The sequence below is a fragment of the Botryllus schlosseri genome, unplaced genomic scaffold (genome assembly GCF_051294905.1).
Source record: "Botryllus schlosseri isolate E-star unplaced genomic scaffold, Bs_hap1 Bs110a, whole genome shotgun sequence".
NCBI classification, from domain to species: domain Eukaryota; kingdom Metazoa; phylum Chordata; class Ascidiacea; order Stolidobranchia; family Styelidae; genus Botryllus; species Botryllus schlosseri.
The window spans coordinates 1-14,182 of record NW_027648719.1 but is presented as its reverse complement, the minus strand read 5'-3'; the positions used below and the strand labels follow the sequence as shown (position 1 = coordinate 14,182).

Genomic DNA, 14,182 nt, shown 5'->3' with positions numbered 1-14,182 from the left:
TGGTATCGGAGGTATAATTCTCGTTGATAATTTGACTTTCAGTGGCGAGCAGCGTAAATTTTCAGTACTCAAAAAAAGCGACTTTTACTACTCGACTCGAATCATTAAAATTAATACTCGATTCAGATTCGAGTAGCCTACCCGAATCATTGTGTCCAGCCATACCTATCACACTAATATCCCGAAAAATTCGGCAAACTCGAGAGTACAATAGAGTTTAAAAAACTTTATTCGCAAAATTCAATAGCAATATGAGAAAGAGTCCAAAATAACAACACTTATTGCACCCACGACTCGGCGGCGGCTGCCAATCAACACAAAACCGAAGTCGGGCGAGGTAGACACGCAGTTCCCGGTCACTTGTACTTCTTCACCCGTCTCAGCTGGACGTAAGACATGATCAAAAACCCGACAGCCATCGCGCTGAGCACGACAATATTGATCCACAAGTCCCACGCGGTGCCGTACGGAATCCCTTGCGTTGTCATGTACATCTCGCCGGTAACGCTGCAAAATTGAAGACCGCGTCTAGACACCTACCGTTTTCTACACGTTTCGGATACGAACCATTCGGCAATTGGTCCGGGATATGCTGGATCCTTCGATATGCACGGGTATTGGGAATCGGGAATGTAGCCCGGGGCTGACGAATTGGAAATAAATGTCAAACCAGACAATTCGTTGATGGAAAGAACCTGAATATAGACGTAAAAGAAATTGAAATCAAAGTTTCCATTTCGCTATCACCTTCATTGCAGAGGGGCCAGCGGTCAGGGTAATTAGCGTTGCTACCCAAGTACAAGTGGAAGTAATGGCCTAAATTAAGTAGGTTTGTCGGGCCAGCTGTAAGTTACACTTTTAAAAGTGACGCAAACTAATACCAAAACTACTTTAAAACTACACTTTAAAAATCCAAATTGTAAAAAGCAAGTAGTCTTTGCGTCAAAAACTGCCCCCTTAAATAAGTATTGATAGTAATCAAAACCTAACTGAGTAATCCAAAAGAGAAAAGGTACTTCGTGTCCGAACACCTTTTGGGTACACTTACGTTTATGCCATATCTGAAAATACTGAGCCACTTGATCCACTCCAGCCAGTCCAGCATCGAAGTCGTGTTGGCCAGGAAGCCCCCGAACATCATCATCAGCAAGTAGGGCACCGCCACCAGTATATTGGCGAGCGCGAACACCCGCACAGAGGCGCTGACCAAGAAAGCAAGCGAAGACGCCGCCATGGCTGTCATGACCAGAGTCAGCACGAAAAAGAAGAACTTGCCGGCGTCCATTTGAAATCCTGCAGGGCAAAAAGTTAACGATTGAGTCACGGACACACGCACAAGGTAATAGCAGAGGTGGTCAAAGTAATCAGCATTGCAACTTTATGTACTGTAAATTCACGGGTTGAAAATTGGTTATTTATCGGATGTATACCTTACATTATCGGATGTCTGCCACAGTCTGCCGCAATCCGCCACTACTTGCTTACTACGTCAAATTACATTTATAAATTATATGCCTCACTGAATGTGGTGATCCGCAATTAGACAATATTTTCTTTCATCTGATTAGTTCCGTTGCACAGTACATTGTCGCCTTACCGTTATCGTGTCATTCTATTCTCTTCTGTTCTGCTGTCGGTTGTGCTCTATATTGCTTAAACCTTTGCTTTAATAAAGCTTTATTAGTTATGACAACGCAATAGTCAGTTTACGACACCGAATGAATCAAAGTGTGCCAACCCGAGAAAAATGGCCAGGCCATGAAACCACTTCTTGTGTTCGGAGTCTACATACATTTGCGAGCAAACATGAACAATGAACATTAACACGAGAAAGTTGCGTTTCACTCTAACTGATGTTCACGTGCAGTCTTTACTAAGGGTTTCTACCTCCGACATGCAGCCAGAGTACAAAGAACTTGTTGACAAATTTGATTACGTTAATAACTTCATTAAATACTGTTTTAGGTCAGTGCGCTGAACCTAAAGTTACATTCAATACGATTTATTCCTTGTATAAACCCTAAATAGAGCTTTCACTTCCATTCCAATGTGCGTGAATATGAGTCAAATAAACCAATCCTATTGGAGATATATCCCAGGAGTGTAGTGGGTTTGTTAACGTGTTACCACCCATTTTTGGGGTTTCTTGGGGTGCTGCACATAAATAGCACCCGCTACACCCCCCCCGATATATCTCCACAATAATAGGTGTATTCAACTTATTTTCACTCATTTGAAAGGTGTGAAGCACAATTTGGTATCTCAATCGAAATCAAAATAATAATTAGTAAGTAGTTTTGGATCGAAAATCGTCACCGCTTCAGCAAGCAGTACAAGCATAGGCAAAATCTTCTTGAGTACTCCGGAAAACTAGAAGTACCTCGTTACTGACCACCTCTATGTAATATAGACAGCAAGTTTGGCGCACCTGTCATGAAGTATATAATGGTGCTGAATAGAATGTTAGGAATGAGCCGGTTGGGAATCAGGTCCGCGAACACGAGAGCGAGAAAATAAACCGACACCCTGTAATATCCGCTAGCCGACTCGTGCCTGTAAAAAAAGTACATCAAATTACCGACCAGAATGCTGTTCCTTATATAACCTTGGACGCGAGCAATTGATCATCGATACTAAATCCAAATTTACTTCTCTGACATTTAGCTGTGGTTTCAGATTGTGTCTAATCGCATTATAGTTCGCTAAGAAAGACGCGCGAAATACGAGTACCATTTTATCTTGTACACCTGAATGCTATATAAACCCGCTTACACATGCCGCGAAGATTCAAACACGCTACCGATCAGGTAAGCATCTGCCAGCTCAAATCAAGATCAAATGTTCACTAGTAGTTGTAGACAGATTAGATTGTTAGCCTCCGTGCATAAGTGTCACGTATATTTTGTTCCGACTGCGTGGGATTGAGGGAATATATTCCGCCCAATAATCTATTCATATTGAAACACACCCGAATAATTTCGGCTGATACAGGTCAGCAACTAGTAGAGAATTGGAAAGAACATTTTATATCTTCAATCGTATCACTATGAATCGTATCAATATCAATATCAATTCAATTGTATATTGACATTCTGTACCCCCAAGAAGCTCTGAATATATTCTTGTCAGCATAATTATTTTACTGTGAATTGCCAAGGAGTTAGTATTCTACACGGTAAGCCTTTTCCGCATGGGTGACCGGTCAATACCGAGAATGACAATACCGAGAATGGTCAATACCGAGAATGGACACCATCGAGAATGGACATTACCGAGAATGCAATATATGCAATACAGGCATGTTATACATATGAACAGGTCGTATGTGTGCATCACGACGTTGCCACATTTGGTATCGATTCTCAGGTATAAATATCTCGACAACGTCCGTTACATTGAAACTAGATTCTTAGCATCGGCCTTTCTCGGTAATGTCCATTCTCGGTAATGTCCAATTGTCGATTCTCGGTAATAGCATTTTCGGTAATATCCATCTCGGTAATAGCATTCTCGGTAATAGTATGGAACCTTCAGCATGGCCGTTTGATATTTTCGAACGTACAGATATCGCATTGTGGTTATCAAAATCACAAACAGTAAGTCAAGGGCACGATAATTAAAAAATACTCACATAAAATGCGCGCGCTGTTTTATAAACAGCTCCAACGCTGACAAATTCGACATCACTTGCGACATGATGAGGAAAAAGAAGCATCCGGCCCTGCAGGCCAAATAACCCCGTTTCATTGCGTGACAGAATATCATTAACGAAGCAAACACGGACCTGTTCTGCAGCCCGATCGGCGTCAGGTCTCATTGAAAATATAACAGCCCCATCAGAACGCCGAAAAACACCATCATAAACATCTGTGCGACTGATGTCATCGGGTTGCGTATGATATTTCGTACCGTGCGACCTGACACGTATCCGAACTGTGGACGAGTATCGACAACGGTAAGGTTGGCAATTGGATTTCGAAACGCGCGCATAACCAACCTGGATGAAAAATCCGTTGGGGTAACTTTCCATGTCCATTCCGAGTCCGATGGCCTGGACTTGATTTGCATTCATGTATTGTTGAAGAATACCCTGCGCAGAATGTGTCTAGTACCAGTTTATGCAGAAACACGATATTGCGTCATCAACATCAGTACGTTGCGATGAGGAGCCTGTAAGCCTGGAGTTGATCTTGGATTTTGATTACCGGTAGGCAGATTTGAAATAGCTTTAGACTACTTCCACTGCTGCTTGTGTACAATTTTTCGGTAAAACTACTTACTTTTCACTATTTGGATTTCGAATAGTTGAAAGTAGTTTCGGGATAAGTTTGCATCACTTTATGCGTGGGATCGACGTCTGAAACGCGCGCCATTACTAGGCCACAAGTTTTGGAACTTTTTTTTTTACAGCTTTCGGCATCTTACTAAATACTCGTGATTTATGTACTATGACGTTTACAAGTTGTTTGTAGGAATTTTATATTGCAACTTTTTTTCTATTTTTCATGCAACTCGTTACTGCAACTTTTATCAAGTTTTGCGCAAAATATAAAAGAGTAATTTATAAAACATATATATTTACTATTATTGTAACTAGGTCATATTTCCACGCCTCGTTAAACCAAACAAGCTCGCCAAGAAGAAAAATGTGTAGAAGAACAAAGCATTAGGTCTCCCATTGTATTCTGCCAGGATCACAGGGCTGTGATAAGTGCGTTTAGCGGATCCAGCCGAAATTTGGCAAATAACGAATTCCCAGGTCAGCGATAGGTTAATGGGTGTTGCGTCAGAAAAATATTGTCAACTATCTGGCTGGTTTGGGTAAAATCTAGTACCTTGGCGATTCCATTCATAATAATGTATCAGTCTATAATAGATGACCAAACTATGGATCACTTATGATGACGTCATAATAATATGGATGATTTAGAAAGTTTGAATATGCAGCAATTGTGCGACCAAAGAATATAACGCGTGTAATAAGCCACAGTTAAGATAATTTCGTATTTTACGACAATTCCAATTTAATGGCGGTTCGAGACAATGCTGCGGGTTGGTCACTACTTTACCGAAATGCTGTTAAAACGTACGTAACTTTACGCTGCGTGTTTTCGAGGCTATGATGCAATCGATCGAGGCTTCTACGGCGGGAGGAAAGTATCGAAATTATTATTTCAGTAATCTAAAATATCGTCTATTACTACTACCCGACTCCAATCATTGGACGCAGTCCTATTCGCCCGCAAGACGCTCACCGTTTTTCTCCAACTGCGCCTCTTCCAAAGACTCCTGACCAGCGGACAGGGTCCGCATTCGGCCTAGCAATTGCGCGGTTTCCAGATCCCCGCCTACTATGTCCAGGAAGAAATCGGCCGGGTTGTGAAACTGAGGGCATTCGTATCCTGAATGTCAGAACGGAACGGGTTTTCGATGAGCTTGGCATGGACTCGGGCTCCATCAGACTCTCGTAGCATTACGATCGGCATTGCCAGGTAGGCGTAATGCGCTAGAGGGCGATCTCCTCGTTACCACGACCGCGATACCATTAACGCCGCGATGGAGTATATAGATGTGATCTCAAGTAAATTTGAGTGAACCGAGTGAAATTTCAGAAAAAGTATATGTTTCAAAAAGATTAACTGAATCCGGGACTCGACTCGAAATGGCTACATGTTTGAAGATTGATCGGTGGATAATCCAAGAATTATCATCGAAAAACTGGAATAAATCCGCTTCTACGGCCTGGAATTGAGTCAAATTTGTTTTGCATAGTTTTTGAAGACAGTTTGAAGACAGACAATTTCATGGAGTTGGCAGAAAAATTTGAAAATTTAATTTTTGCGTTTTTTGACAAATTCAAAATTGTCAAACTCTACGTAACCCGCGAATCTTGGTTGGAATGAATTCAAATTTGGTGTGCGTCGTTTTAGGCAACCTAACAATTTAATCACGTAGCCAACAAGATTCAGGAAAAAAGGTTATTTTTGAACTGAAGAGCTATTCTTTATGGCTAACAACCCCATTTAAATATATTATCATTCGATAAATTCAAACGGGAAGCTTACAGGCAATGAATATCCAAAAACTATAAAGACAGCGAGAGTTTTATATGTCTTTGCTGGTTATCGTCGATTTAACGCACTGCAAAATCCAGTTGACCGCAGATCTACCACATAAGTCTATCAACGACTCGATACCCATAGACCAGTTGACCCATATATTCCCGATTACGGCTAAATACCCGCGCAAACACGGCCGCGGAATTAGACCACTCACCAATAGACGCGAAATGGTCCACGGCGCGCGAGGCCTGGCCTCTGTAGATATTCCGGCCCGCCCGCAATATAATCAACGAGTCGAACAAGGAAAATATGGAATACCGCGGCTGATGAATGGACATGACAATGTTTCGGCCGTCCTTAGCCAGCCTGTTTCAGATACAGTACGAAGTTAACGACACAAAAGGGTCGCGAATAAATTCACAATGAACCGAACGACATGAGTAAATATGAATTGCCAATAGCGCTATAACGGGCGTGAGCGGCTTCAGCAAACATCCCTTCGACTTTTGTGCCGGAGGTCAATGCAAACAATTACTAGTTTGTAGGAGTGCATGATATTTTACGATCGCAAAACCGGTACCTTGTCGAAGAGACAAATGAACTAAATGCTGGCAGCGACCAAAACCGACCACGAGCGTATTCAATTAGAAAATATACACTTATACACTGGGTGATTTGGTTACAGGCCTATAAGCTCTACACGCAGTCTGATGATCACAAAAACCCATATCAACTCGCACCGACGCACTTGTATAGCAAACGACAGTTTATTGCACTGTTGCAGACTGTGAACTCTTGACCTGCAATTAACCGCCATTTAGCACTCCGCGGGTCGGTACCACTCGGTAGAGTCATGCCACGAAGGGCAGAAATGCGAATGTCGAGCACGTATTGGGAACATAATTATCACAAACGTTACATCCCCGCCAAGATGTATCATGTTTCGCAAATTAACCTCAAGTTACAAAGACAGAAATATTTCTGCTTCCGAAGCGCGTTCAAGATTACGACAACATATCATACTGGCTTGCGATGGTTGATCGTGCCTTGTCCCGAGTATTCTGTGTCAGAGACGGACAATGGACTTTTCTAAGTTCGATTAGAATTAGAATTATAGCTACCCATTTTTCAAAAATTACACTAGAATTACAATTACTGAATTCGTGAAAACTTGGAAATTTAATCATGTTCAGTTCGTATCAAATCGGTGTTTAGCTCATTCTCGTAAGTAAGCGAATTAAAAATCCCTGCAGTACAGCGAGCTTGGCTCGATTCGCACTATGCAGTTCTCCTGTAGCATATTCAGGAAACCCAGAAATTAGTGTCGAATTAGAATTAGAGCATGGAAACAATTCACAAATTAGATTAGAATTACATTACCGTTATTTCGATTTAATTAGTCTAATTAATAGATAACTAAAATTATGTAGTTGTCCGATTCTGCTCTGCGTCCCCACAACTACGAGCGAAATTTCGTCGTAGAGTCAAATCTTAAAATCAAGACGCGGTGGACTCTACCGACGCTACAGAGTACAGGGATAACATTTATGATGTTGCTACAGCGATTTACACTACTTACCTAGTATTGGCTATGAAATGCAATGGTTAGAAATCGAACAGTTTCTGGATAGCAGATGGTCAGCACATGCCATATGGTTTGTAGATTCGTTAATTTGTGCAAGTTTATGCAACTCAAATGAGTCAGCAGACGATTACGGATCGATTCTGGGGGAGGCATCCATGAGATGCTGACATTAGCGATACTATTGCCTAGACACGCTGCACGCGCAGTTGTTCGGCACATTGCATGGATTACAATAAGTCGGACTCCATCACTCTACTAAGAAAATTTAAAGAGCTTCTTGGAGGTACAGATCCTCAATATAAAATTGAATAGTATATCCAATCGCAAAATATAAATATAAGTTGTAAAATTTAGTTGCAGAAAATATATCATAGCATTTCATTGGTTGCCAGTGAATGCGACTAGATGAATTCGGTACTTAACGGCCCATAATCCTAATCCAACATACCGCTACGCTACAAACCCAGCCCATTACTCTTAAGCGTGACCCGAGAACACACGTAGCAAGTGCCGTACACCCCTAGAGAAAGAAGTGTGTACCCACATATTCAAAAGGTGGTACAAATCAAACACAAAATTTTAATACAAATGATTGACAAATCACAATCTGCTCAAATGAAGTATGAAGGAACGTATGTACCTAGGAACGCAGGATTTGAAACAATGCTTTACGTTTACAGACCATCATTGATAGGCCTACGTCAGAACCGCCTCTTCCGCAGAGGCATCAAAAGAACTAAGGGATTGATTGAATACATACAGATACAAAAAACGTCGATTGATAGTGATAATTGGCTGGAACGAGGAAATAAGCAAATTGAAACAAACAAATTACGAAATGCTGCTCATTATTCATGAGTTTCTGAAGTATGAGGTAGTCTCTATATCATGTACCGCCTTTTGGGTTTGAATATACTGTCTTATCTGTAAAAAGTGCACAGTACACTGTACAACGCAGTTCAATGAAACATTCAATATCGAATTAAAACAATACCGAAACATCGTTTTCATAACACTAATAGTACGTTTCTAATGACAAATCTACCAAGTGCCGATTCCACTAGTGACCATTTCGTTACTAATCATCGGTGCGAATCATATTTAGATCAGTACGAACGAAATGAAACGGTGTCTACGCCGGCCTTACCTGTACAAAAGTAGAATGATCGAATTCGCGGTGTTGGCGTCCAGTCCGGTTGTGGGCTCATCGAGAAATATCACGGGCGGGTCGAGAATAAGCTCCATGCCGATGTTAACTCGTTTTCGCTCGCCTCCGGACACGCCTCTTATGAACTCGTTCCCGATCTGCGTTGGAAATAACGGACTTGCGCGAATTGAATGGGGAAGCCGTTTTGCGTCGAATGTAGGTCAGTCGGCAAGATGCCGGATGCGAGGATCGGCGTATTTCTGGGAATTCGCAATCAAGCAAATGTATCGGTTTTTGATGAGGTTCTAGCACGTTTTGATATCGGAACCCAGTTCAACACCAAATTATGCACAAACCGCGAACCACTGCACTGCATAGACATTGACACGTTGACAAAAGCAGTGGTTCCCAACCGGGATTCGCCGGTGGTCAAGACACACACTAGACTCACACAGCAGTAGTCGCGCTGGTTTGCAGTAAATATTCAAACAATTGTTTTTGTTTCGTGTGAAAATCGTGTTATAGTGGTTTGTTATTGTAACACTGTTGTTGATGTACAGCAGTCACGTGCGGTCCAATGAGGCAGGTGAGGCAGTGCCTCACCTGTCGTCAGGGCGAGTAGCCTAAGTGAAAATTGTGAAAACCCTCCATGAGTCGATGATTATTGATATTTTACATCGATGTTCAATTGTTCATAAATAACTAAATTTGAACATTTTTTCACACAACATCATCAGTTTGCATAATTATTATTCAAAAATATAGCGCGAAAGGAGAGTTGAGGCACAGGTGAGGCACGGGCGGGTAGTGTCTCACCTGCGACAAAGCAATTCATCATAAATAGCTCGAAATTCATAACAACCGGTGTCAATCAAATGCTATCGTCGCTCGGATTCCGAAAAGCCAAATATTAACAATGTCAGACCACCAGAACCCCCTCAAAATCGCCAAGGAAGGTGACATTCGGCTTTATTACAGAGAATGCCATCGCAGAGAAACAATGGCCAAGTGAGGCACAAACGAATCTGCCTCATGTAGTATTCGCTAACAATTGGACAATCGCAGCAGTGAAACGCGCTATCGATTTCGGAATACAACAGTCTTGACTGTCTTGTTGGAAATATATAGTAGCGACGGCCAATACGTAGTGCGGAGCAAATACATTCCCTTACTTATGTGGCTGTTATTTATTTTCCGTTAAATTGTGGTATGTGATAGCTACATGCACAGGCTGCATTGTCGTTGCTTTATGCTTCGAATAATTTATACCGGTACTTGAAGAGATAGTAATTATTATCCGTCTAAACTTGCCCATTTAGCACAATAGCGACCACTCCTACAGGTATGTATTGTATAATGTAGAATTGCAACAGCTATCAGTGTGCAAAGAAAATGCTCTCTATACCCGCTGCTGTTGTTATTCACATTTAAGATCTCTTTATCAGGTAGGCTACCGTACGTTACGCGAGTGCGTGTTTGCGTGTGTGTGTGGGGGGGTCCGTGCCTCACCAGCCATGAACCGCACCGCACGTCACTGATGTACAGTACCTACACACTTCAATTTCGTTTAATACAGCACCCATTGTAGTAAAACATTCATTACACTCGAAGACTTTACTACAATGGATGTTGTATCGAAAGCAATCTTCAAGTTATGTACCACCTATTAACAGTTCAATTTGCACACCAGCTGTATTCTATAGCAGTGGTTCTCAACCGCCGGTCCGCGGACCGGTGCCGGTCCGCGACGACATTCACGCCGGTCCGCGAGGTATATTACAATTTTATACTTTAATTTCAAGATGTAATGTTGAAGGCTTGTCCTTTGATAAAATAAATAAAACATCTAATTTTAAACTGATTCAAAACTTCGTGAAGTAACATTAGGGCTGGAATTTGACTTCAAGTTCAAGACGTTTCATTTGACGACATGCGAGCGACAAAGACAGAACAGATACGAGCTCACTCATCGCTAAACAGCGCAGTTTGATCATTAGTTTCGATTCATTTATTTTGTGCAGGACCGTAACTGGGGCACCCCAAACCGCCCAATTGGAGAGGGCCGAGCTTGAAAAGGGCCCAAAATTATTTCGCAAATGAACATAAATCATAGCGTTTTATTTGAAACTTTTTTCAACATTTTTCAATTTATTTTCGGGCTTTGCACGATTTAGTGTCCCTAAATGTCTTGCTTATTATGTGCCCTTCTCCGAGAAATACGCATAATTTGTAGGCATTTCGGCGTCAGCCATTACCGCACCACGACGTATCCACACATAATGAAGTTTAGGTTAACATATGGGACTCCGAAATTTGGACCAAAAATTCGACCGCAGGTAAACCGCTTCAGTCGTGAATGATCGAAAATTTTCGCTATTGTCGCGATAAGCTATAGGTAAACTCTCTGCTTACGCTGAGTAGAATGGATGTGATCACAAGTAGCCTACAGGTGAAAACAACCACCCAAGTGTAGGGTCTTGAGGCGAAGCCCCCGGAAGTTTGGCTTATCGCCCTGTGGGGCCCCCAAGACCAACGTTTTTTGGGGTGGGCTGACGAAGTGCTTTTTCGGCCCGGATTTGCGGATGGGCGGTATAGCTGCTGTAATGTGTTTTCTTGCGGCACGCATTGTATTCGTAGTTGCTAGAGTAGCCGGCGTCTGGTGGCAGTGAGCAATGAGCAAGGTAGCACGACAAAGTGCTTGGTTCGACTCCGATACGCTTCTTCTCTTGATATTGTCAAAGAGAAGAATATTATTGGAGTTGGCGTGGGCGTTTAAACCCACGGCCTTCGGCGCGAAAGACTGTAAACGACTCTCGGCGGTAGCACGTTTATCTGGACAAGGCAATTTCACCTCGACTCGGCCGACTCACTACCATAAAATCACATGTTTGCCATCATGAATATAATTAAATGCGATCAAAACCCTCGAAATGTCACTCTCTAGCATCATATAATGGCAAAAAACGGTTGCATACTTTACATTTTGGCTTCATTTCAATTATGACAGTTCACCGGTCCACCAACAATTTTTTGAAATTTTACCGGTCCGCGAGGCGAAAAAGGTTGAGAACCACTGTTCTATAGTAATGAATTAGACGTGTAATGTGGAAGACGTTTGTTTTTGTTTCTTGCGCTAAGAACCGCTGGACTATAGTGAAGGCATAATAGCCTGGACAGAAGGTGAAGCTGTAAAAAGAACCCCATAACCGCTACTAGACGCGGCAGAACGCGTTGTCAGTTGTCACCCGCGCAATTTGGGCTTATAGTCGAGGCAAAGGCGATTATAGCTTATTTATTTACAGAGGTGACTGCATGGAAACGCAATATGAATACCATGCTGAACGGATGACAGCTTGGACCGACTTCACCCGAGACTGATAATTGCACGGAGGGTTGTTTGAAACGAATGGGGTCACTGGTCAGAAACAGGTGTGCGGTGCAGTGTTACGACACTATTTATATTCCCTACGAAGCAAGTGACATTCTAATCGCCGATAACGAGATAATTAAGCATGATTTAGGTGGCGCCGAAACACCGTAATGGCGTGCAAATTTAGCAGGCTTAGCATATATTCAATTGTTTGAGGTCAAAATTAGGCATTGTACAAATGAATATCGCTGACGGAAATTGATGTAAGAGTAACAGACGACAGCAACTGACCGTCATAGGACGCATATCGAACAGTCGTAATATTAAAAATATTATGGAACAAGAATTTTAATGCTAACGGGTGCTCCGAAATTATCTATTACGCTAGTTGTAAAATATCATTAGGATCATAGACGTCAATCGCATGTGGCACGCGACCCATTATTATTCTAACCGCGATGATAACTCCGACATTTTGTACAGTACATACTGAATGGAATTTCTATTTAATTCTTAAAAATAAAAATACCAGTCGAAATTCAATGGTCGCTTCGCCGATGGTACGAAGGTATAATCTTGACCATCACGACACAATTTAAAAAGAAACCGCATTCAGTGCTTCTATACCCCAGTGGTTTATATCTCAGTGTTAAGCGGGATTAGTGTTTCCGAATCCATACCATGTTCAAGATTTCAGGTTCTGAATTAAACTCTAATCTAATTTCGCACCATACCCGAATCACGCTTCAAGTCCGGTTATGACACCACATTCAACACATCTTCACCCGACTCAAATCCTAAAATCCGCCGGTTTCAAATCCAAATCGATGCTGACCTACAGCTCATTAGAACCTCATGAATGTCTTCGCGTATTTGTAGCGATGTTTGCAGGTTCATGGCCTCGGGTCGGGTTAATTTTCGCAATGCAAATTCATGTAAATAGCGATTAGTGTGTTACTTTAAGTAATGATTCGATTAGATACCGGAATGCCGAATGCATTGCATTTTATGTGTGTTTGTTTGTTCATCCTTTTGGTCCCTCTTTGCATTAGCTTATTTATTAATTTCAAGATAAACAAATCACGTTGCTTTGGTGAGCTTTGACTGTGTTTTGGTTCGTAACTCGTATGTCACCTTTAGTAGAAATTAGCAAAACCATAATACAATGGTTCTCAACCTTTTTGACCACGCGGCACCCTTTGAATGTGAAAAATAGTTCACGGCACACTAGCGCAGTGCTCATCTTTTCTTGGCTTACGACATCTGCAAACTACCAGAATACTTAGCAGTAGGGCTGGGCAAAATCGAGTACCTGAGTGATTCGATTCACGTATTACGCTTCGAGTCGAGTCGTCGAGTATCACTTATTATGACGTCACAACAGAATGTACTATGTCATAGTTCAAATAGGTACCTTTTATGCCACCACAAAGAACACTGTTATCCGTCACATTAAATAAACTTTGGTATTTCTTTCAACCATATACAGACTTCATTGCACTTCTTAACAATGTTGCGGGATGATCATGACTTTGGAAATGTGTTATTTCCAGGAACGTTCGTAGCTTTGTAGTATCTCTTGCAAGCTGCGACACGACCAATCAAGGTTCCAAGGCTTCCTCAGTGGAAAATATGATCAAAACTACAATTATCGTTGATAAATTAACATTCAGTGGCGGGGAGCATGTAATTTCAGTACTCGAAAAAAATCGTCTCTTACAACTCGACTCGAATCATTAAAAGTAATGCTCGATTCAGACTCGAGTACTCGAATCATTGTGCCCAGCCCTACTTGACAGCACCCACAGTTGAACAGACGCGGACTCTGACGAAGTACTTCTACCTTTTCGGAGCAGTCAAGTAGGCTTTGCCCGGCTTCAAAAATGAAATTAAGTATCTTCTGCATCTGAGGACACGTAACAAATACGTCTACGAATGCGAATGGTATCATTTGAGACGGGAATCGTTTTCAATTCTTCCGCAGATTTGGTCTCAAACATTTTTTTACAATTCTAGTG

At 41.8% G+C, this 14,182-nt stretch overlaps 1 pseudogene across 1 annotated transcript; it reads right to left on the bottom strand.

Annotated features, from left to right (window-relative positions):
- Positions 1-211: 211 nt before the first annotated feature.
- Positions 212-9,012, bottom strand: LOC145432724 (broad substrate specificity ATP-binding cassette transporter ABCG2-like; annotated as a pseudogene). The gene is made up of 10 exons (XR_013912951.1): positions 8,795-9,012; positions 6,277-6,428; positions 5,245-5,402; positions 3,998-4,090; positions 3,785-3,933; positions 3,632-3,721; positions 2,429-2,553; positions 1,049-1,293; positions 568-695; positions 212-507 (listed from the first exon to the last, which is right to left on the bottom strand). The product of XR_013912951.1 is annotated as a broad substrate specificity ATP-binding cassette transporter ABCG2-like (transcript).
- Between the last annotated feature and the right edge of the window lie 5,170 nt (positions 9,013-14,182).